Consider the following 22,590-nt stretch of genomic DNA (forward strand, 5'->3'; position numbering starts at 1 on the left):
TTATTTTGACATGCCACTTAATAAAGTAATAATGTTTTCACCTAAAATGCGTAGGTTTAAAAAATAAACAAAAGCACCCTACGATTGTAAATATTTCGACGTGACACTTTAGAAGTAATAATGTTTTCACCTGAGTTGCGTTGGAATTTGTACTAATTTCAACATGACGTAATAATTTATATCAGATTGAAATAAGTTAAACGGAAAAAAAACTTTGGAAGTAAATATTTATTACGAGTCGTTATTTAGGTCGTTTAGGAAATTGAGCTCCACTCTAAATTCCGCAATTTACACTTTTTCTTTTTTCACGTTAATCTCATCGAGTCACAATATCTTTCTCGGTGATGGTCACAAAATACGTATTTAATTTTGTAGAACGTTATAATTGAAAATTGAAACCAGACAATAAAATTCATAATTATTTTTGTATTTTTTTGATCTGAAAGTTTGTAATTGATGAGATTAACGTAAAAAAGTAAATTGTGGAATTTAGAGGTGGAGTCAATATTACACAGGTTCGAGCCACGTTCTTTTAGCTTATTGTTTTTTCGTCTCTCCCACTCAGCATGATAGGATGATTGAGGAGATCTTCGCAAGCATCACGGATGAAATTCATCCAGTCAACTACTGTATGTGCATCTGCATTATCTATTTCTCTTCTTATAATGATATGCGGTAACTCGAGGCTCTAACAAAATACAAAAAAAAACCCCAAAAAAACAGAAAATACACGTGTATAATTACATTATAATTTAAATCGTTTATAAAAAAAACACGTGATTCAATTTTCAATAAATACGAGATAAATAATCGGTCATTGAGAGAATAGTTCCGTTTATATTGTTTAAAATTAAAAATAAAAAAAACAAAGTTTTATTGTTTATCTAAAATAAATAAAAGTTCTTTTTATATTGTTTAAAATAAAAAGAAAGTTTTGTATATATGGTCTAAAATAATTAAAGTGCCTTTTTAAAATTTTGTTTATGCTGTTTATTTTTGAAAAAGAACTTCTGACCGATATCATTGTTTATATATTGTTGGCATTTGGCAAGATCACAGTGTAGTATCTGTTTCGATACTACACTTCATCTTTTCTGACCTCAATCAGTGGAGGAGAAATCCTTCTAAACAGAGGCAATTTTTATTTTTGTTCCTATCCAGAATGCCCCTTTTTGGGGAGCTGGATTTCCCCCACATTAAAAACCGACCTTGTGTCTAACTCTACCCCTGTGAGAAGGCAAGTAAATAGGAACATAACGGTGATTGGAAAATTTGGTTCCTTTTATGAGATATAGGGATCGAGAGTATTTAGCCACCTCGTCTCCAGTCTTGCCAGTTTTTTATGGATTAATTTAATTTTTAGGGTCTAACTATCAGCCTTACCCCTCACAAAAAAAGCTGGTTGTAAAATCAACGGTTTTCTTTTTTGCTTTAGTAATTAAGTAAGCTATGGACTTTTTACTTCGAAGAAAAAGATTTTGTTTTATTTAATTATTTTTAAAATATGTAAAAAATGAAAAACACGATCCATCACTACGAATAAAAAAATAGTCCATCAAATTTGAGTAAATAATCTAAAATAAAAAAGATGATACCAATGCATCTCTGTTACCGCACTGAAATCGTTATTTAGAAAGCCATTCCTACCATGGAGAGGAGAGGGTATTTTGTAACTATGTTGTACTTTCACCTAACAGTTTTAGTTAGGAGATATCGAAGTATTTAAACTGCCAAATTCTGTTAATCAGTCAGCGCCAGGCATTGTTGTCTACAATAATAATGGGGAAAACATGTTTACTTCGTAATTTGGAGGAGATTTTAGAAGTATTTAAACTGTCAATTTTTTGGCTATGATTAAAGTTTAAACTCAAGCATTCTAGTTCACTTGTCTAGCTGGACATGTGAAACACGGAATCTTTGGCCTTGTTACACCAAGAAAAGGGGAAATTAATCAGAATTATTCAAACAAACAAAAAAGCAATGAGAGAAATTGTGATGTTTATTTAAATAAAAAAATGGTACTCTTGCAGAGAAAAGACCTTGCTAAAATAATAACGTTATTTCGAAATCCATTTTTTACTTGGGAAGGGAGTGGGTGTTTTTCTTCTTTTTTTTTTTAAACTAATCTGTAGTTTCACCTAGCAATTTAATAAACAAAAGATACCATAAAAATTGAATTTAATAATAAAAAGAAAACTCGTACGGTCATTTATCTTCATAAGTACATGCATTGTCAAAACCCTAATCCAAAAATAAATAAATAATAAAAAGTATTTATAAAATCTTAAAATAAACAAATGTATACACGAAAAAAAGGAAAAATAACTTGTAAATACTATTAAAAATCGCGCAGTAACATACAAATTATTTTTCTTCTAATTTAATTTTATTTACAAACAAATAATAATTTTAAATTTTAAAAAGAATCGTTTACATTCATTTAAAATTTACACAATAGGATCCTCATCTAAACCATTTGAGTTTTATTTCTATATTTCTTTCTATAAGTTTTTATGAATAAACGTTAATACGTACATTATTTAAGTATTTAAGCCTTTATTTTAGTTTTCATTGGTAAGCAAGATTATTTTATCCAATCACAATATAGTTAGTGTTCTCATCATCCAATCAGAATGTGGCTAAGATTTATCTCACAGCGACACCATTTTTTTTTTATTAAACTCAGCTGTTTATTAGCCATGTGGAATATTCCTTTTTCCTTTTAAGGGATCGTCAGCATGATAACGACCGAAGCGAACACGGATATTAGTATAATATATAGATTTTGAATTTTGTTCAAGTTTTAATTTATTTTCTGCGTTCTTATGAAGACGGTTGGTATGTTTAAATTAAACTATTTAGAGGTCGACAACTTTGTGATAATTATTAAAGAGAAACTTTATTGTAATGATTCATTGATATATATATATAAATATGTATATATACATATATATATATACATGCATGCGCACCTAGTCGTACCTGCATATATATATACATATAAACACAGACACATATTTTTGGTTGTTTAGTGTAATTATTTAAAAATGCAAATTAAGTTATAAAATTGATATCCGTTTATTAATTAGCATTTTATTGTGAAATAAAATGCTGTTTATGTTCACCGTGTGGGTGATTTGTTCGAAATCCGTAACATTGTATTTTTAACGGAACAGGTGTTTAAGGTTATAATCATATAAATTTTGTTATTTATATTCATTCATGTCTTGATAGTTCTATTTTCAATTTGTTGTCCACTTATGCTGTTCCACATCTCGAAAACATTATCTAACATCTGATAATCACTGCTTTCATCGTTTTCTACCAATACCGAAATATTAGTTTTCATTAGTTGCGTGTGCCACAATCAGAAGTTCTTTTTCAGATAGCGCATCCGCATTTTAGATTCATTTCAGATAAATTTCAGTTCTCGTTTTATTACTGTTGCACTTTTCATCGTTTCCAACAGGTCTGCTCTCTTTCTCTTAAACTGGAAACAACATAGTTTTATTCTTCCATAACGTGAAGATGCTGAATAGGGACAGTAATTGGAGGGTGTCAGTGGTTTCCGTCATGTAATAATCGTCAAAACGAGTGTTTTTATATTGAGAAATGGTCAAAATCGAAGAAGAGTGGCCTCGTAATAATAGCTGAAGGGAGGGCAGAGAGAGACAGAGAGAGAGAGAGAGAGAGAGAGAGAGAGAGAGCGCTTCAACATCCCAAAACGCTGAGTGCCTTGCCTCTAATACAAAAAATCATAAGAAAGCATTTATTTGTTATCATTGGTTTATTATTAAAAAAATCATAAAAATCTAAAAGAAAACCGCATAAAAATTGTGATCAGTTGTTGATTATTCAAAAAGTATATAATTATTCATGAAGCTTACGTTACAATATATGTTTTCTACTTTATTTAGATGTCAATGTTTTTTTAAGTTACGTAACAATTATCAGATAATTATTCAAGATTATTGTGTTAATTTTTTAATTATTTCCCATTGAAACTGTTTTCGATTTTGTATTAATTTTTCGTGGAAATTGTTTTCCTTTTTCAATTGACTTTGCATCGAGTTTGCTTCGTACTGTGGGAAATAATACATTTTTCATAGAAAAAAATTGGACAGCGTCTTCGGAAAAAATAGAAAAAAATCATGACAGCTTTTGTTCGGAACCCTTGGGTATTTTCTGTAAATCGCCAGGAAGATTCTGGCGATAACATATTCCTTATGCTGCAAAAGTACCAAAAATATATGTCACTCGTGACTGTGTGAAAATGTTTCACGTCGTCTTGAAATCGTATCTCCGGAGGAAGCGTGCGCGAAAAATGATCATTCTTAGTGTTACGTAATATGAAGCTGTATGATGCAATTTGTCATAAACGCATTTAAGTAATTCATCGACTATTAAACAATGAACAGATAATGTATTTTTAATTCGCTAACAACTATGGAAGTCTGCTTGAAGTAAAGTTATGTTATCACTAGGTTTGGTAGGTGCAGAGTATTGGGAGTGCAATCCACCGTTGTAAGGTAAACAAAACTACAGGGAGGTAACAGTGCCGAAGAGGTTAACAATACGAACTGATAATATTGGTGTGCAAAGTTCGAATCCAGTTCGTTCTACAGAAAGAATACTAGTTAGGATGTTGGAAAACTTTACGTTGACTCTTCCGTAAATATCCGACATTCTAGAAAGAATTTAACAACAACAACAGCAGCAACAACAACAACAACAACAAGATATCGACGAAACAAATACTAACAATAATCATTTGATTCATACGAAATTAATAAAGTATGGTCAACAACAACAACAACAACAACAATCTTCAACAGCTGAAAGTAAGATACTGAAATGATACTTGTTTTTCACTGAACTTGCTCAGACGTCGATGTTTATCTATCTCGTACCACACTATGAATTAACAACTCTTAGAGCGCCGTTTCATCATCGTTATTCAAAAGAACCTGCTGAGTTTGCTCTGGGTCACTCAAGTCAGCCGAACATCAGATCAAACTTCTTAGGCGATCTGTTATTTTTGCGAAAGTTTTTTTTTTTTAGATGTAACTAATATTAATAAAACAAATTTACATATATACAAAGAGCACGCGCGTGCGTGTGTGTCTGTGTCTGTCAGTTTGTTACGTAAGGAATTCAAAACGGCTGGGCCGATTTTTTGGAAATTTCACACAAATGTACTTTATGTGTCTTGGAGTGTTCTTCGATAGGTTTTGTATTTAATTGATTCAGATCAATATCGACACATGAAAAATCCAATTAAAACAGGAACAGTCCGATTTTAGCGAAAGTTAATAACCTTATGCAGCTTAACACCACAAGTTCGAAATGGGTGTTTCTGTTTAGAGCACAATTGGACCATGATACTTGACTTTTGCATTTTAAACCTTAATTCAAGCAATTATATAAAATAATTTTAGTAGATTCTCTATAGTGCAATTTAAACTACAATGTATTGTGGATGTAGTCACTACGGGGAGCATGTGAAGCTTCCTCCCGGTGAACAGTGGAGGGTCCCCGAGTAGAGGAGACAGTTAATAGATTTGATTGAAAATTGTCGATTTCACTTATTTCGATGATAATAAAGTATTAGAAGTTCCGAACATTTGTTGATAGTTATTCAAGCCCGGGTAACACCTGGTCTTCGTGCTAGTAAAAAAATAAAACGCGAAATGCTACGCATGTTTCCGTTGTCAGATCATTCGTAAAAATTAAAATTTATACTAGAAACTAGTCCGGCGTATATGCACTCGCCTGAATTAATAAAAATTATGACAAATGACAAAAACATTGTAAGCGAATTAGATGCATTTATTTGAATTTATACATATAAATACATATAAAACAAAAATCCACGACAGAGCTAACACCTATTTTGTCTCAGCCCCTCCCATCTTTCATGTCGGGCCTGAGGTAGCTATCACAACAACGCATACATACAGTCATAACCATACGATCGTTGGCACTAATGCACCCACACATACACAGATCATTACTTTTTTCTCATTATCTTCTATTTATCAAAAACAAATGCATAAACTTATTCATTTAAATATTTTTTTACTTTTCTCACTGAACTTTCTTTCAACAATGAACACAAATGAGCATTATTGACTCTTATTAATAACTTTTAATACAATATAATTTGTGTAACTCAGTGAGGAAGATTTGATTACGATTTTTCAGACCGACGAATAATTAATGGTTCCTACATTATCGATTAGACTTCTTTGATATCTCAGCTAAAGAATTCTTCTTGTTTTACAAAGACTCTAAAAATATCACAAACATTGAAGGTTTTCCTATGTAAACTTCAATTTCTAAACATAACGCATCTCTTTTGTGAATTTATGCGTTTGATTACTGGTTTTGTTTGTTTTCATTAGTCAAGATTTCTATCGCTCTCTAACATTGGAGTATAAACCTAAAAAGCGTTTCCGGTAAAAAATATCTCCCTAAAATCAACTCTTCCAAAACATCTTCTTCCCAAATTGGAACTTCTAAAAGGGCACCTCACAAATATCTCAACCGATATAGCGACAATTTATCTGATTATATTATTATTTCTTTAGATCATGATATTTTTCCCATTTCCTATCATCTAAATAAGCGCTTCATATGAAACAGATGAAATATATTCAAATTGACATTGTCTAATTTGTATGCTAAACTATTTGTTTTCGCGGAAGCTTTACATCAAAAGAAGAAATTACTACGCAAGAATGATTGAAGCACAAATCCAATAAGCCTACCGATTACATTAATCTTTAAAACATAAACAAAAACTATAAATGTGCTGCATTTGATATAAGTTAAACATCCTCACACGTGCACATACACCCCCCCACACACATATATATATATATATATATATATATATATATATATACACACACACACATTCAAGCATATCTAATTGAACACGACAGAATAATTTTTTGTCCGATTTTTCTGGATATCCCTGTAGTTTTCAATCAGATGTCCTTGAATAATAACTTACTGCCAGTATATATATATATATATATATATATATATATATATATATATATATATATATATATATATATAGTTTCTTGGAGTATTCAGTCGAACATCAAAATAAATTTTGATTATAAAGTATAAGTTACAGTTTTAATTTTCTTTCTCTCTCATATATATATATATATATATATATATATATATATATATATATATATATATATATATATATATAAGGGAGAAAGAAAATTAAAACTGTAAGTTATACTTTATAATCAAAATTTATTTTATTGTTCGACTGAATACTCCAAGAAACTATTTACAAATCCCTTATTCCGCGGAGTTTCAAAGAATGTTATTCTTGTTATTCTTCTTGTCAGAGGACATAAAGATATACGCAAATTATATTTGTAACAATGCTAGAATTTGCTAGTTAAGGCATTAAGTGATACAGCAATTTATTGTAGTTATAAGTTGCCAAATAAAAAAGTGAAAAAATGTTGAATATATAAAAAATTATACATAAAAAACAAACTGTGTATAATATTTCAGCTTGCATAAAACTCCTCTTTTAATTTCTCTTATAATATGCCCTACTCTCTATTGCCTACTGAGCTTTTTTAATTCGGCTGGAATTAAATTTTCTATATATACGAGTAAATACTGTTATTTATATTAGTTTTACGTTTACCATTGCATAACTTCTCTTTGTTTTCATTATATATATATATATATATATATCTTCTTCTATAATATAAAGCTGAATGTGTGTGTGTGTGTGTGTTCACGAATAGGCTCCTATGAACAGTGGTTCATTAAAATTGTGGGGTCTGCGTTCGCGCCTGGTCCACAAAGTATGGAAATAAAAAATTTTAAAATAAAAACAAAGTTTACAAGTGTTTTTTTTATATAAATGTACATAAGAATACTTTGATAAGTATGTTTTACTTAAATAGGGATGGTATAATAAAATTGCGGGGTCTGCGTTCGCGCTTGGCCTCCATAGAATGGAAATAGGCACAAACTTTAATAAAGACTTTTCATATCTATCTGCGTTAGTATACTTTGATAATCATGCTTCAGTTTGAAGAAATATGGTATGATAAAATTATGGGGTGTTCGTTCGCACCTGACCTCCATAGAATGAAGATATGTCACAAAGTTTAAGAAGGTTTTTTAATATAGATCCACAGAATATTGTGATAAGTGTTTCAGTGTGAACAGGTATGGTATAATAAATTATGGGGTTTATCTATTTTATTTTTACTTTCATCACATTTTGCTTTGGTATTGATACCCCAAATTCGAAGCTATCTCTTTACAACCCTTCCTGTTCATAACTTATCATACTTTCATAAATCAGAGTCCATTTTCTGTAGGCTGTTTTTGAACTCAGTCAACGACGGGTACTTTTTCTAGTATATATATATATATATATATATATATATATATATATATATATATATATATATATATATATATAGGTGACATTTCCTCGTTTAATACATGTTTGATTAATCAGAAGTGGACGTTTCTGCTTGTTTATTCAATAGTGACAGGAATTCCCTATTTTTGCAAACATTTTCGACACATATTTTAAGTACAAATGTTTTAGTTACATGGAGTACATGTTTAGCATATATTTAAGTAATATATAATACATGTTAAATATATATTTTAGTAATATGTAGTACATGTTTAGCATGTTTTTAGTAATATATAGTAAATGCTAAGCATATGTTTTAGTAATATGTAATACATGTTTAGCATTTGTTTTAGTAATATATAGACCCTGTTTCGCATGTGTTTTTAATATATGTCGTATAAGAATACTGCCTTTTTAATATAATAATGAAAAGCGGTAATAATACATAAATACATAGTGATTAGATCTTTTATTCTAATAACATATTTACTGATATAAAATAGTTTACATTAACTACCAACTCCTTCCAGCAGTAATTGCATGTGTGTTTCTAACCTTTATCTTATCTTCTTATCTTTTGATGACGTCATAAAAATGAAGTCGTCAATTGATGCTGTTTGTAAAGGATGCTGTTACACATTAAAACTCAGATGGGGATATCCGAAAATTATGTATGAGGTCACAGAACGTCGACGTCACCCATCAGACAAAAGAAATAGTAAAAGATATCATTTATCTAGACGACCTGAGACCAGAATGATTATCGTCGTCTATTAAACGAAATGTCTAGACCCTGAGGTTCTAGTATGTATATCATATGTATTCCAGCGACATTCACTCCAGGCGGATTGAACCAACTTCCCCCAAAGGAGAAAATGTCAAGGGAATATTGAATTCACAAACAGTTTCCACTCGCATATCTATCCTGATCATTATATTGTTGCAGTTTTTGTAGGTAGGTGTCGACGTCTTCCTACGTAAAATGCTAGGTATTCACAAACGGTCATCTATTCGGTACTGACCTGATACAACATGGCTGAACTACAGTGATCTAATGAGAATTTCACACAATTATATCGTATATACTAGAGATAATTTATAATACTAAAACTCTAATAATATTACTTGCTTGTTTGCATATTTAATGTTTTAGATAGTCGGAGTCAGAAGGCATGAGACAAGAATTGTCGAGAGAAGAGAAAAGAAAGAAATATGAATAACCAAAATAAGGAATAAGTGATTTTTCTCATTATTTAGTCATTTATTGATGTTTGTCGAATGAGACACAATATTGAGGATATGGGTATAGAGAGCATCTCATTCATTGCAGGACACTGCAAGGTGAGTTTCCAGTCGTAAAGAAGTAGCTAGGATTTTAACACCTATAAATGCTTTGTTTTTATGAGATTGGATTCAGTTGAGCTCCAAAATCTAGTAAAAATATTATAAACATATCACCAAAAACAAAAACTATATTAACCTATTAGATGTATTTAATATATGAAAAAATTCATTCACAAAGCGCACAACTTCCATGAATTTTGCAAACAATTTTTTCACGCTCGGAATTAATACAGCATGAAACAAAAGGTGTTGGATGCTGAGACACTGCATTTTTTTAAAAAGATCTCATGAAATTTCTTGAAATTCCTCCCAACTACACCTGATGTTGCATCTACATGCACATGTTCGCATGCATATCATGAGTCATATATTGCATACCTATGTATCTCATACAGATATCAAGTGTTAGCCCCCCCCCCCAGGAAGAGGTTTACTTCAATTTTGAGAATTCTGACTTAAGTAAAATGAAAAAAAAGAGCGCCTTGCGTTGTTCATTTCCCTAATAACTACAATATGCATGCAATTGTGATGCGTTATAGTTGCACTACATCCAGATTGTTGATTGTTGTTTGGTAGCGACCATTAACGATTAGAAGGTCATCCCAGGTCAACCAATAGTTTTCCAGCTTTAGCCAGTTTTTGCAATAGTTTTTTTTTCGTATGTTTTAAGAGTGAAGAATTTGACTATTCATTATACGTGATTATTTTGGTTCGGCTTTTAGATTTTTATATATAAAAGTTTTTTATGTTGTTGAAAATACTTTCGAGGAAATAGTTTTCGAATCGTTTGCTAGTTAACAAGGTTAATTGATATACCGGAGCATTGTGCATGTTAATTTCATTATTTTATTTTTTAAAAAAAACATATTTTCCCAGTTGAATTGGTGTACATTTTGAGAAACCCACGGTTGACAATTATTTATGCTAGTATAAACAAAACTTGGGTAAAAGACGTAATCTTTGGTTGTCCGATATCTTTCAAGATAAGTCAACAATTTCTTTAAATTGATTGAAGAAGACTCGTAAAAAAGGTTTTCTCATTAGGACTATTGTGTGATGAGGGATCAATAGTTTCAACCCTTCGATTATTTTGTTATGAATTTCTCTAAATATTATTCAAGTCGCATGTAATATAAACCACCATAACGGAATCATTGTTTCGCTGATAGAATCATAAGGCGACAAATGTAGAGTTCGTTTTGTCTCATGATAAAACATTAAAAGCTAAAAGTGGATTTCACTTCACAAGTTAAAATTGGATTTCACTTCACAAGTTACTTGTTAGCGCAGTAGGGCAGAGTTAAAGGAACTTAAGAGAATTTGGATGAAAATAAAGGTTTCCTCAATATTTTTCTCTTTATTTTTCTTAATATGACCTTGAACTTTATCCGATGGTGAGGCCCCAGCTTGCGGGCTTTGGGGAGTGTGGAGCCACCCTTTAATTGCTATTGTTCCCAGGTCCACTCTGACTGGAGTCGTAATACCTGTTAGGGTCCCAACTATGGGTTAAATAGAAACCGATTTGAAAAAAAAAAACAACAAATATATTCTATTAAAAGATTTTCTTCAAAATAACTGGATTTGGCATTAAATAACCTGAAAAGAGTTGATATGCCGTAAAACAAAAACAACCAACCAACAAAATCTATAGGTAGGATGCGACATTGCTAGGATTGGACAGAGGTTACAACTTGAACAATAGTGTGGGACCTGATGTATATTAAGTTTTTTGGGGGTTCTGTCTAAGAATGAAAGACTAATGGTAAATGTTTCGTCCCAGATATGGCAACAACATTCCAGGCATAAGCGAATTTTCACTTTGCAAAGATATAGATTACTCTCAGGGGCACAGGAGAGGAAACCCACTTTCTCTGAAGCAGCGATTGTTATGAGATCTATGTATTTATTCCCATTCATGTTTCCTGTAAATATTTAGCCGAGGAGTTTAAAGGATGAGCTTCTCAGCTATGGTGTTATTTATCATGACAATCGATCGCTGAGTATATTTTAAATTGTTAAAGAAGTTTATTCTTAGAAGCATAAAATTTATGACACCATTTCATTGAAAGATACTTTCTTCGTTGGTCAAAGATAGAACAGACCATTATATTCGTTATTTCGAGTCTTTAGATTATGATAAACTATTATCTTCATTATTGTTGAGGGTTTTTTTTTTCACAACGTTCTGGTAGTTTTAGTTTCCAGGCATTTTCAAAGGATGTATTATAGACCCTTTTTGTAGGATTGATATTAGATTAAATTTCTTACTACGCCTAATGATAAAAGCTGGTCACACTCCTCGATACGCCGCTGACTTGTGTGTCATGTCGGTTGTGAAAAAGAGACATTGACTATCTGTTTGTATATCTAGGCGGTTGTGTATAGACATATTAAACAACGAAATTAGTCGCGTCCGATTATGCAAGTGAGTGTGTGTGTTTAATGTGGTTATGAGTGAGTGTTCGTATAAATGAGTGTGAGAGTGGTTCTATCGGTGTTTGTAGAAATAAGTGTGAGTGTGAATACTTGGTTGTAAGTAAGAGTACGTTTACGTAATGTGTGTAAGTATGGATGTAAATGAGTAATTGCGAATTAGATGAATATGTCTTGATAATTGTGAGTATCGGTGTGAGTGATTGTGTGTGAGTTAATGTATGGAGGTGTGCGTGTATATAGGTGTGCATGGGTGAGCATGTAAGTAAGTGTGGAAGCAGGTGTGCAGAAGAATGAATATGTAAATGTAAGAGAGACCAAATGTGTAAGTGTGTGTGCATGTATGTAAGTGTCTGCATGAGTGATTGTAATTGTGAGACAGGGACGAATAGGGACGGTCGAAGGCTTAGTCCCAATACATCGCAATGTGGTGGCTGTTCTACTAAGTACAACAACCCGAAACTGAAGTCAAGTGGTGTATGAGCGATCCCTCGTCTCAAGCTCTACTTGGGTTCGAAACAAGACAACATCCCGTCAGTTGCGCATGGCTAGTCGGTTGGCCCGTTCGTACAAGTCGACGACAGCCCGAAAATTGCCAACGAAATCACCACCGCCGTCCCCACCACAAGTGACGATGTCCAGTCTGCTAGGCTACAACGGAACGGAAAGAGACGTCTTTAGTAATACCTTGACGGCACCTGTCGCGGTTCCGGTTTAGCCGTTATCACGCGGAAGCAACGTGGCACTGTCATTCGTTCGAATGAGCACATAAACCATTGTTCTGAACCCGCGATTCCTCTCGTACTGGACGGGATAGCCGTGGCCATGCCAGACGTTGCACATGTGTTGATCAGTAAAAGACTGTCAGTATAAAGGAGTGTTGCTTGTGTGATTACAAATGCGAAAATAATGTTAATGACTGCCACATCTTAGATTTTGTAATTCAGATTTTTCCAGTTTTTATTTTCTCGACGTTAAATGATATTAATACTGCAAGGAAGGTGGTTCTTATTATCAAATGAGCCCTACAAAATTAATTTAAATTAGAGCGTCTCTTGTTGAAACTCGAATAACCTTTTATAATTGTATTAATGAACATAATTTAATGGCCTTCGAGGAAATTAAGCACCAAAACACAGCTTGTATTTGGAAAGAGTGAGTAAATTTCAAAAAATCTAGATAAATGGACAAAGCAAATACAATCAAACAGATATGTATGTGGAAATGTTTTTCTGTATATTATTTTTGTTAACAAAAGACTTCATCAGAAATGTGTGAAGACATGTTTTCAGCAATTAAAATATCAATGAAAGGGAAGTAAATCTAAACTCTGTTATTTTAACCTTGGATGAGCTCATAATACACGGGCAAAATAATTTTTCATGTTTTTAATGCGAGACGAAATTTCCACAAACGTAGATTTTTTCTCCATGAATTCGCATCTGTGAAACTCATTTTCGAGAGATTGTTTCCTTGCAGGTTTCAACATGATCATCTTCAAATTTAAGATCATCAGCTGTTAAATCATACCAGGAATCAAATGTCACTCATTCCATTGATTCTCAATCCTCTTATAACGTTTTTTTTTTACCTTTCAGCTAGTGATCAATCCATTTGAGATAACTTTATCCTCGATTGGTTTTTGGCTTGGATAAATGGTGACCCATTAGTACGAAAAACGCCTACACTCACTCACACTCATTACTATAGCACAGCCACACTCATACGTGTCTACATTTATGCACATCGACACTTGCACACACGCACACTCGTTCATTTTAACTTACAATCACAGAACATTCAGGCTTATATGATCGCTTAATCGTGATTTCTAATTTCATTCTGGATCTAAAATGAAAGACTTACATCTAAAGTCGATGGAATAATGGTTGAATCATTTTACAACTCCCAAAATGCAATTCTCTATCTGTATAAGAATCAGATTCGATCTATGATAAAGCACTACTGTCAGCTTTGCCTTAAAAGAGTCCTATATCGATTTTTTTTTTCATCTGTTAGATTATATCTTCTCTTTGCTGTAGCCTCTTTCTCGCCACAGTGGCGTTTCTAGCCTTTCGTTACTCTATCGGTATTTTCTTAGTAGATGCTCCATTGAGGTTCAAGTTTTCCCCCTTCCATGTAAAAGCTTAGGATGAAATCAACTTGCTACCAACACTACAAAGAACTTACCTTTCTTCTTTTGTGTACCTAAAATCAAACGGAAATTTCGCCCAAAAGTTCAACCTGTTGAACATTATACCGGCCAAATATTAATTTTGAGACTATAATAATAATAATAATAATAATAATAATAATAATAATAATAATAATAATAATAATAATTTTAAGACCATAGTAATGTCATTTTAAAGTTTAACGTCAGCAAATATTTATCGAGTCGTTTTGTGAATTAATCGAAATTTCCGATTCTTATACCTAAATCTCACTAATTCTTAGCCTTTGAGTAATTCTTGGTTTTGATAAGTGGTCATCCATTAATATCAAATAAACATTCACACCCTTCAACACACTGACTTACTCGCATAACCGTCTTCGAAATCTAGCGGACAAGGAACTTTACGCTTCTCTGCTTCCTCTTTCTCAGAATTTATCACTACTTTATCGTTACTTTGATGATAAGTGTCCGACTAATCTTCAGTCTATGCCTTCCCACGTAGCAACACATATTAATCAGGCCAGAACAACTGTCAAAAAATGCTCTCACTCTCTATCTGTGCTAAAACTATACAGAAATTTCACGAGCAGAGTTGCTTTCCTAGAACTGTCCGTCTGTGAAACACAATACCGTGGAAATCCTTACCAGCTAACTGTAACATAGTCTTTTTCAAGTCTAATGTAAATAAGATCCTCTTGAGATGTTGTCTTATATAATAAAATCATACGCATATTCCACCATTGCTGATCATCACGGTGTTGTCTTGGGGTGTACTTAACACTCATTAACTCCAGTGTCAGTTTAAGCCATTGATGAGTGATGACTCTTAAGTGAAAAAACAAAAACATCCACACAGATTCACATCGACACTCAATCAGATACCTATTGCATTCCCACTCGGACTCGCACACCGGTTCATATATTCTAATTGGCAAGTGCAACTACTGACTATTATAAGTTTGGTTATTTCTGATATGAATCCAGGCAGAAACCATTGTGCTCGCTCGATTTCATTTATTACAAAATGAAAATATCACCGCCTAAGAAAAATAGAATCTAACAAAGCGTGTAACACTGAACCACAAATTGCAAATTTCGCCCTTCACCCCCACCCCCCACCTCGCAATTCCCAATACTGATTAGTTTTTGTCTGGGTGACCGTACTTAGTTCTTAGCACCCCCCCCCAACTACTAAAACAGAAATAGATGTTCTTATTTGTAAAACGCCACTGTGGAAATTATTTTGAATGATGTAGGTTAGAAGCGGATCAATCTGTCATCGACTGAGGTTATTAGAAATTTCGATACTCCAAGACAAAGTTTGCTTTCAGGCAGAAACGTATCTGTACATATATTTATCAAATATATAAAATAAAGTCAGAATTTTTAACTTTTCTTTGTCATCGATATATTTCTTTCTTTCAAAATCAAGATTTGATTTTAATACGCCAGTTTTATTTTGTGTGAATCGTTGTAGCATGTTGTTAAGAAAAATAAAATGTGATTCGATTTAATATGTTCCAAGTATACTTTGCCTGTGTCGGAATAATTTTCAAATAGTCGATATATGGATCATCCTGCAATATATTCACTCGTCTAGATAGAAAAATTGTCATCAGTTTCCCTTGCTCTTTATTTATACCTAAAACTCCACGCACATCATATTAACAAGGTTTCTTTCTTAGAATTACCTGCTTTTAGAATTCTGTACCATGGGGATGCTTTCTATTTGGCTACAACACGGTCGTCTCCAAGTTTGATATGAACAAATTTTGTTACGCTGTCCTCTTAAATAATCAAATTATGTCCAATTTCCACTACAACCATCATTATTACGGTATTGTCTGACATTCTAGCACTCATTAATCATTATCTTCGAGTGATCTTCTGGCCTTGATAAGCAAGGACGCCCGTGTATAAAAACGGCATAGGTTAAAAAAAGAATAGACAAACAAATCACAAATGAATTCACTACCGGGCAACAACGGGCATGGCAGCTAGTATATGTATACATTAATTGGTGTTGATATCTCGTCTAGGATTGTTCGTTTTATTCGGTTGGTTGGAGAAGGAAGCTGTCATCCACTATGAGGATTAGATATTGTCCCTTTTTCGTTTAATTACTAAACTGATATCATATAGTTTGTCTGTCCGCTTGATTGTGTACCAGTTTATTTCTTCTCTCTCTCTCTCTCTCTCTCTCTCTCTCTCTGTCCCTCTCTCTCTCTCTTTCGCCTGCTGCCAGTATCAACCAGCAGTTATTGATGGATGGGATGGTAAAATATTTTGCTATTTTCATTTATATGATAAATGCGTGTTTCATGATTCGCCAATTTCAAAACATGCGTCCTATGGACCATAAGAAACAACAAAATAACTGACTGGGTGCCTGAGGTGGACTACTAGTGAATACTCTCCGCTCTCCTCATGGGTATTTATTTTTACTTTTCATCACATCAAATGAGACATAATGACGTAACTTGCTAATGTAATTTGGGCGATCGAAAGTGTGCGGTTATGCAGTAAAATGTTTTATTAAGATTACATTTTATTTATTAAGATTACATTTCTGTGTGTTGTGATGGTCAAGGAAACGGGGAGGGAATCTCAAATGTTTTGAAGGAATGAGATATCGCAGTGGAAAGTCTTCTGATATCCAAACACCTGTATAACAACAAAGATAATGCAAGCAACATATAACGATAAGATTAGATATAGAACGAATAAAATAGTCTGGCACAAGATTGTGTCTCTGTACGCTCTGTTCTACGCATGCATTACGTAACGCAACTTCTGTTTCTGATTAAAATAGATAGAAAAATAAATTAGATTTTTCTTGCGTTTGTCGGAATCGAAATTCCAGTCGCAAATTAATATATCTAATCCGGACACGGTGAACTGCGTGTCAGCCATTCGTTCTTTGCTCAGCGGACACTTTGATGACCCTAATCGCAAAATAATTGGATGAGAACGCTCCGGCGTGGTGAGAATTTGAAATTGTCACAATTGACCCAAAGTAACTGGAAAGATGAGCAAAAAGTCTTGTATTAAAGGTTTTCGATCTATTAATACAGTTCTATGTGGCATTAATTTCCATTCGGAAATTCTGTATAAAAAATGTTCTCCTTAATCATAACTTGCATTTTTTTTTTACATTTGAACATTCTTGTCCATACCAATCTACGTCAAGATATAAATTGGTACTTATAGGGTCAACAGATATGGAAATAAATAATAAAATTTATAATTCTTTCTGCAATGCAAGTATATTTTGGTGCTAATGTATAAAAGCGGTACCAATTTAAAAGACGAATTTTAGACGCTAAAACCTTAACTCTTCCGTTTATGTTTAATTTAAATAATTTTCTTGAAAAAGTAATCCACAGATATTTTAAATATGCTTAGTAATTCATCCTGCTTATATTGAATCTTTAATCGACGAACCATTGCGGGTGTATGGAGAAAATAGAATGATAAAATAACAAAGTAATAACACAAGACTTTAATGTATTACGACCTGTTTGAAATAGGTATACAGAGTAAGACTTCAAAGAGGTTCCTTGGCTTTTTCACTGTACTATATATACAACATTTCAAAATAGTATCGAACTAAATAAGAGTAAACCATTTCGATAACATAAAACTGATTCATCATATAAGCATTTATTTCGATAAAACAATTGTCACTTTTAATAAATTAGACGATTTTTATTTGGATTATTCAAACTACTCTTTTCAGATATTATTCTCACAACGTTTCGACTCATGTAACTATTGGTCTTTTTCAAGGATCGTTAGCGCAACAGATAAAAATGTTTAGCAATAATCAGCTTAAAATGATAAGAGGTTGAAGGTTAAACCCTGAGTACAGACAATTCCAAGAATATAATTACAAATTACTTAAGACCCGGCCATGGCTGAGGGAACAATAACAAGTTACCTCCATGAATTAAATAAAAGATTTCGCTAAAGATTCTACACATTCCCGAGCTCGACATAACGATCACTGAGTTCGACAAGATTCAATTGATGATGGTGAAGGTTACATCGGCCGAAACGTTGTGAGAATGACAACCAAGAATAAAGCAGTAGTCGTAATAATACCAAATAATATAATTTATCATCTATGAAATTACGAAATATAGATTTTTAGAAAATATTAGATGAAGAATACAGCTGTGGAATTTCTACAGATCATGCTAGGTTGAATGAAGGAGCGCAATTACAAGCAAAGAAAGAAATAGAACAGTTAAACAGGTTTTCTGAAAATTGCAAATTACTTCGAGAAAGTGAATGACGTAGTTTTCAATTAATTCTTCTTTAAAATAATTATTCCTTCTTGAGTATAATTTGGGAAATCTCGCCTTGAAAATAAAAGCTTTCCAGTGAAACAGTTAATTATTACTAGAAAGACCTTTCATTATATGCTTAGTCATATTGTTTTCGCACTATTTTTAGTTTAAACTTAAGACTAGCATTGATATGAGATGCTGCCTGGGGCATTCACAGTAAGCACTAAAAAGTCCGTATTTTTTAAAGATATATATATATATATATATATATATATATATATATATATATATATATATTTGTATACTGTTTTTTAGGGAAAGAATTCCAACAAAGTGCTCGGTTACAAAGAAAAACTTTTTCGATATAAGAGCTTAATATTTATTTATTTAATTGTACAGAAGTTCAGAAAAACATTGGTACCGTCAGTTTCCAGCCCAACATAAAGGGAACCAGTTAACGATGTTCGGCTCTCGTCAGCCATGTTGTTTCTGTCCGGAGAAAAAATTTCCAGGCCCGCATTTATTTTTTATATAATGATGTTCATTTTTATTTAACTATAGCTTATTCCTATCTCTGTATACTTTATTTTATTCTAATATGAATTTTCTAATTTTTTATTTTTTTATTTAATGCTTTTTAGTAAATATGTACTGTTCTGTTTTTGCATGGTTTCCGGTTTGACTTCCGTTAAATTTAGCTGGTGCTAGGGAGATAATTAATTTTTCTTATTAATTTCCCTTCCTTTTTCTCGTTAAGGGGAGATAATCCATGTTTCAGTTTGTCCAAGGGAGGTAATTAATCTATCTTATTTATTTTTTTCCTGAAAATTTTTTCTCCGGACAGAAACAACATGGCTGACGAGAGCCGGACATCATTTACGTGTTACCATTAACTGGTTCCCTTTATGTTGGGCTTGAAACCGACGGTACCAATGTTTTTCTGAACTTCTGTCGGGGTATATGCATAAAAAAGTAAAAGAGTTAAAATGTTTGTATAACATCTTTTTAAAATTCCTTCTCTTTATATATTTGCTTTATCTCTCTCTCTCTCTCTCTCTCTCTCTCTCTCTCTCTCTCTCTCTCTCTCTCTCTCTCTCTCTCTCTCTCTCTCTCTCTATTCCCGTCTCTTTTCTTGCTTTCTTTTTCTCCTCATCTTTATATTTATCATAAGTACGATTACACACGTAGTGTCGATGGTCGATGGAAAAATATATTAATATTTCCCCTCTTCTCTGAAGATTTTTTGCATAGATTCTCATAGATAACTCTGCTTTGGAGTTGAAATATAACCTGAAACTTATTTGTCTTTCTTCCTCAACAAATATTTCTTGGATTTCATAAATTAAATCCATTGCTATTACTGCCTCTCACTATCACTCTAAGCACATGAGGCTATTCTCTATCTCTACAAATCCACTAGCAAATCATGTATGCAGTATTGTTAGCATATTTGGATTGGTGAATCTCTGTCTTATTTGAGGGTTTTCAGATAGGTATTTGCAATTTAATTAGTGCTACCCTGTTTTCTTCTCTGAAAACTGTCACTCTCACAGACGTCATATTGTTAGTCTCAGTCTTTTCTATAAATTCTATTATGGCATCTGTTCTTCAGAATTGTCTGGTTTATGTCTTGTTTTTTTTTTCCAGACCGTTTAACTCATTGGTCTAGTGGTCTCCATCAATTCGTTCTTTTGATACCTAATTGTAATACAGCTTTTTAGCTCAGTAGCTTCTTCCAAGTTTGTGGAATTCGCATCCTGCTGACTGTTTCCCCCTACTTTTAACCTTGACCTTTTTCAAAACTAACGTCAGTAAACATCTTCTGTCGTTTTGACAATCATCTTTCTTCTTGTTAGCTCCTTACATTAAGTAGCTTCACGACTTATCTGGAGCAATTTTCAAAAGAATTTCTGCTGCAAAAAATGTTCATAATCTATTCGAGGCAATGCTATAAAATATATTAGTTTTGCGGATGTGCTATGTGTAGTCTTTGCCTTTTTAATGGACACACACATAGACATTTGTATAATAGATTAACCAGAACACCAAACGCTGTCCAGGAATTAATAACATCTATTTACTCTTGCTACAAGCCATGAACCAAATATTACTGTTACATATTAGTAACCCTACGTCAGTAAATTTAGTGTGACTTTTGACAAGAGTTATATTTTATTGCATGTCATGATAATCTTAATCAACAAGCAGAATCGTTTCCATAGACGGTTGACGTAAAGTTGAAACAGGGGAGATACAACAGATCAATCCGTAGATAAAAGAGAACGATAAAGATTTACGTCAGGTTATCGAACTGGGTGAAAACTAAGGTTTCAAATTAGTTTCTCTGTGGGAGCCGTGCAGATGAGACGTTGCCAATAATGTAGAAACTTGATAATTTAACCAAAATGTTACCCCGATATCTCTTATTTCAGTTACAATGGTACAATGCAAAAAAAGTAAATAATTATTTTAGAGAACATAAGTCTCTCCTGAATAAATTATCACATACAAAACTTTTAAGAAAACTTCTAGCGAAGTTTCTTTATTTCCTCTTTCTTCACAAAAATTTAATTTCTATAGCAACCACTAAAGTAAACTACAACAATCGAACTAGAAAGGGCATGAAAGCATAACATGTATAAATACCAGCACACACACACACACACACACACACACACACACACACACACACATATATATATATATATATATATATATATATATATATATATATATGATAAACTTTTATCGTTGAACGGGCACAAGTGGTATAAGTTCATTAGAACACATTCCAACATTGTAACGATGGAGCTGAGGCAGTGCAAGACCTATTAAATTTTAAAACTATTTTGAACTCTGTCAAAGTGTGACAGACTAGTAGTAAGTACTCCACCCTTGATATGACAACAATATTCCATGCATCGGTTAATTTGTGGCTTTGTAAAGATATCGAATACTCTCTGGTGTGAGTACTTTTTACAGCAGTAGAGAAAGTCTCCCGTCTTTTTTTTCTTAGAACAATCCATCTCTGGAGTAAAATACTGCGGGACTAATTCCCAGTCGACTACAGCATTGTAAAATTCAGTTCAACATATATTTGTGGCGCCGCCTCTTGCAAAAGCAAATGCTTTGAGTAATCTTCCGTCAATTCCACCACTTATTTCCAGTTCTCTCATGGCGAGACGATCATCGCCAACCGACGATTTGTTTCGCCTTTATCCTCGAGTGGTTTCAGAGGTTGTCACAAACGATGGCGGTACTGGGAATTAACTCTCTTTTCCTTAAAAAAATGGCCTCATCGTGCGCGTCTCAAAAACTCTTTGACACTCAAGTCCAGTGCCTGACCTTCTCCTGTGGCTTAACTATTAAGCTCTGCGAAACTATTTTAACTAACTGAGAGAATGCGTAAAGGTGTTCCATTGGCGCCTTAAAACCAGTCACTTCGGGCAGGTGGGGGTTCGTTAACTTTGTATGGTAGCTCACCTATTAGAAAGCAACTTTGATTCCAAACCTCCGTTGCCCTGCGGGATTACCCGATCAAGGGAAATGTTAAGTGAGTAAATTCCAACAAAACATCTGGAGACGCAGTACATAAAGCGGTCTGGCTTTATATCGTCATCGCTTACTACTCCTGCAGCGTAGTTAAAGCCAAGCTATATCGACTGTTTCTTTCCGTAGGATCTTCTGACTTCGCGGAGAGGGGGACTGCTGCATAGCCAACAGCTATCCTTCCATATCACTCTGGCCAGGCTATGTTGTAGCTCTACTGCTACATTATCGTTTTCCGAGACGGACTGTTGCAAACAACAAATCTTCCAGTCCCTCCGTGTTCTGATAAGCGTTGACCAATTCGTAAATATAAAACAATAAATGTGATTTTTTGTTTCAGTGCATGTGGGATTGTCTTGAAACGTCTGCCAGTC

The sequence above is a fragment of the Euprymna scolopes genome, chromosome 33 (assembly GCF_053919585.1).
Source record: "Euprymna scolopes isolate OS-2025 chromosome 33, ASM5391958v1, whole genome shotgun sequence".
NCBI lineage: Eukaryota > Metazoa > Mollusca > Cephalopoda > Sepiida > Sepiolidae > Euprymna > Euprymna scolopes.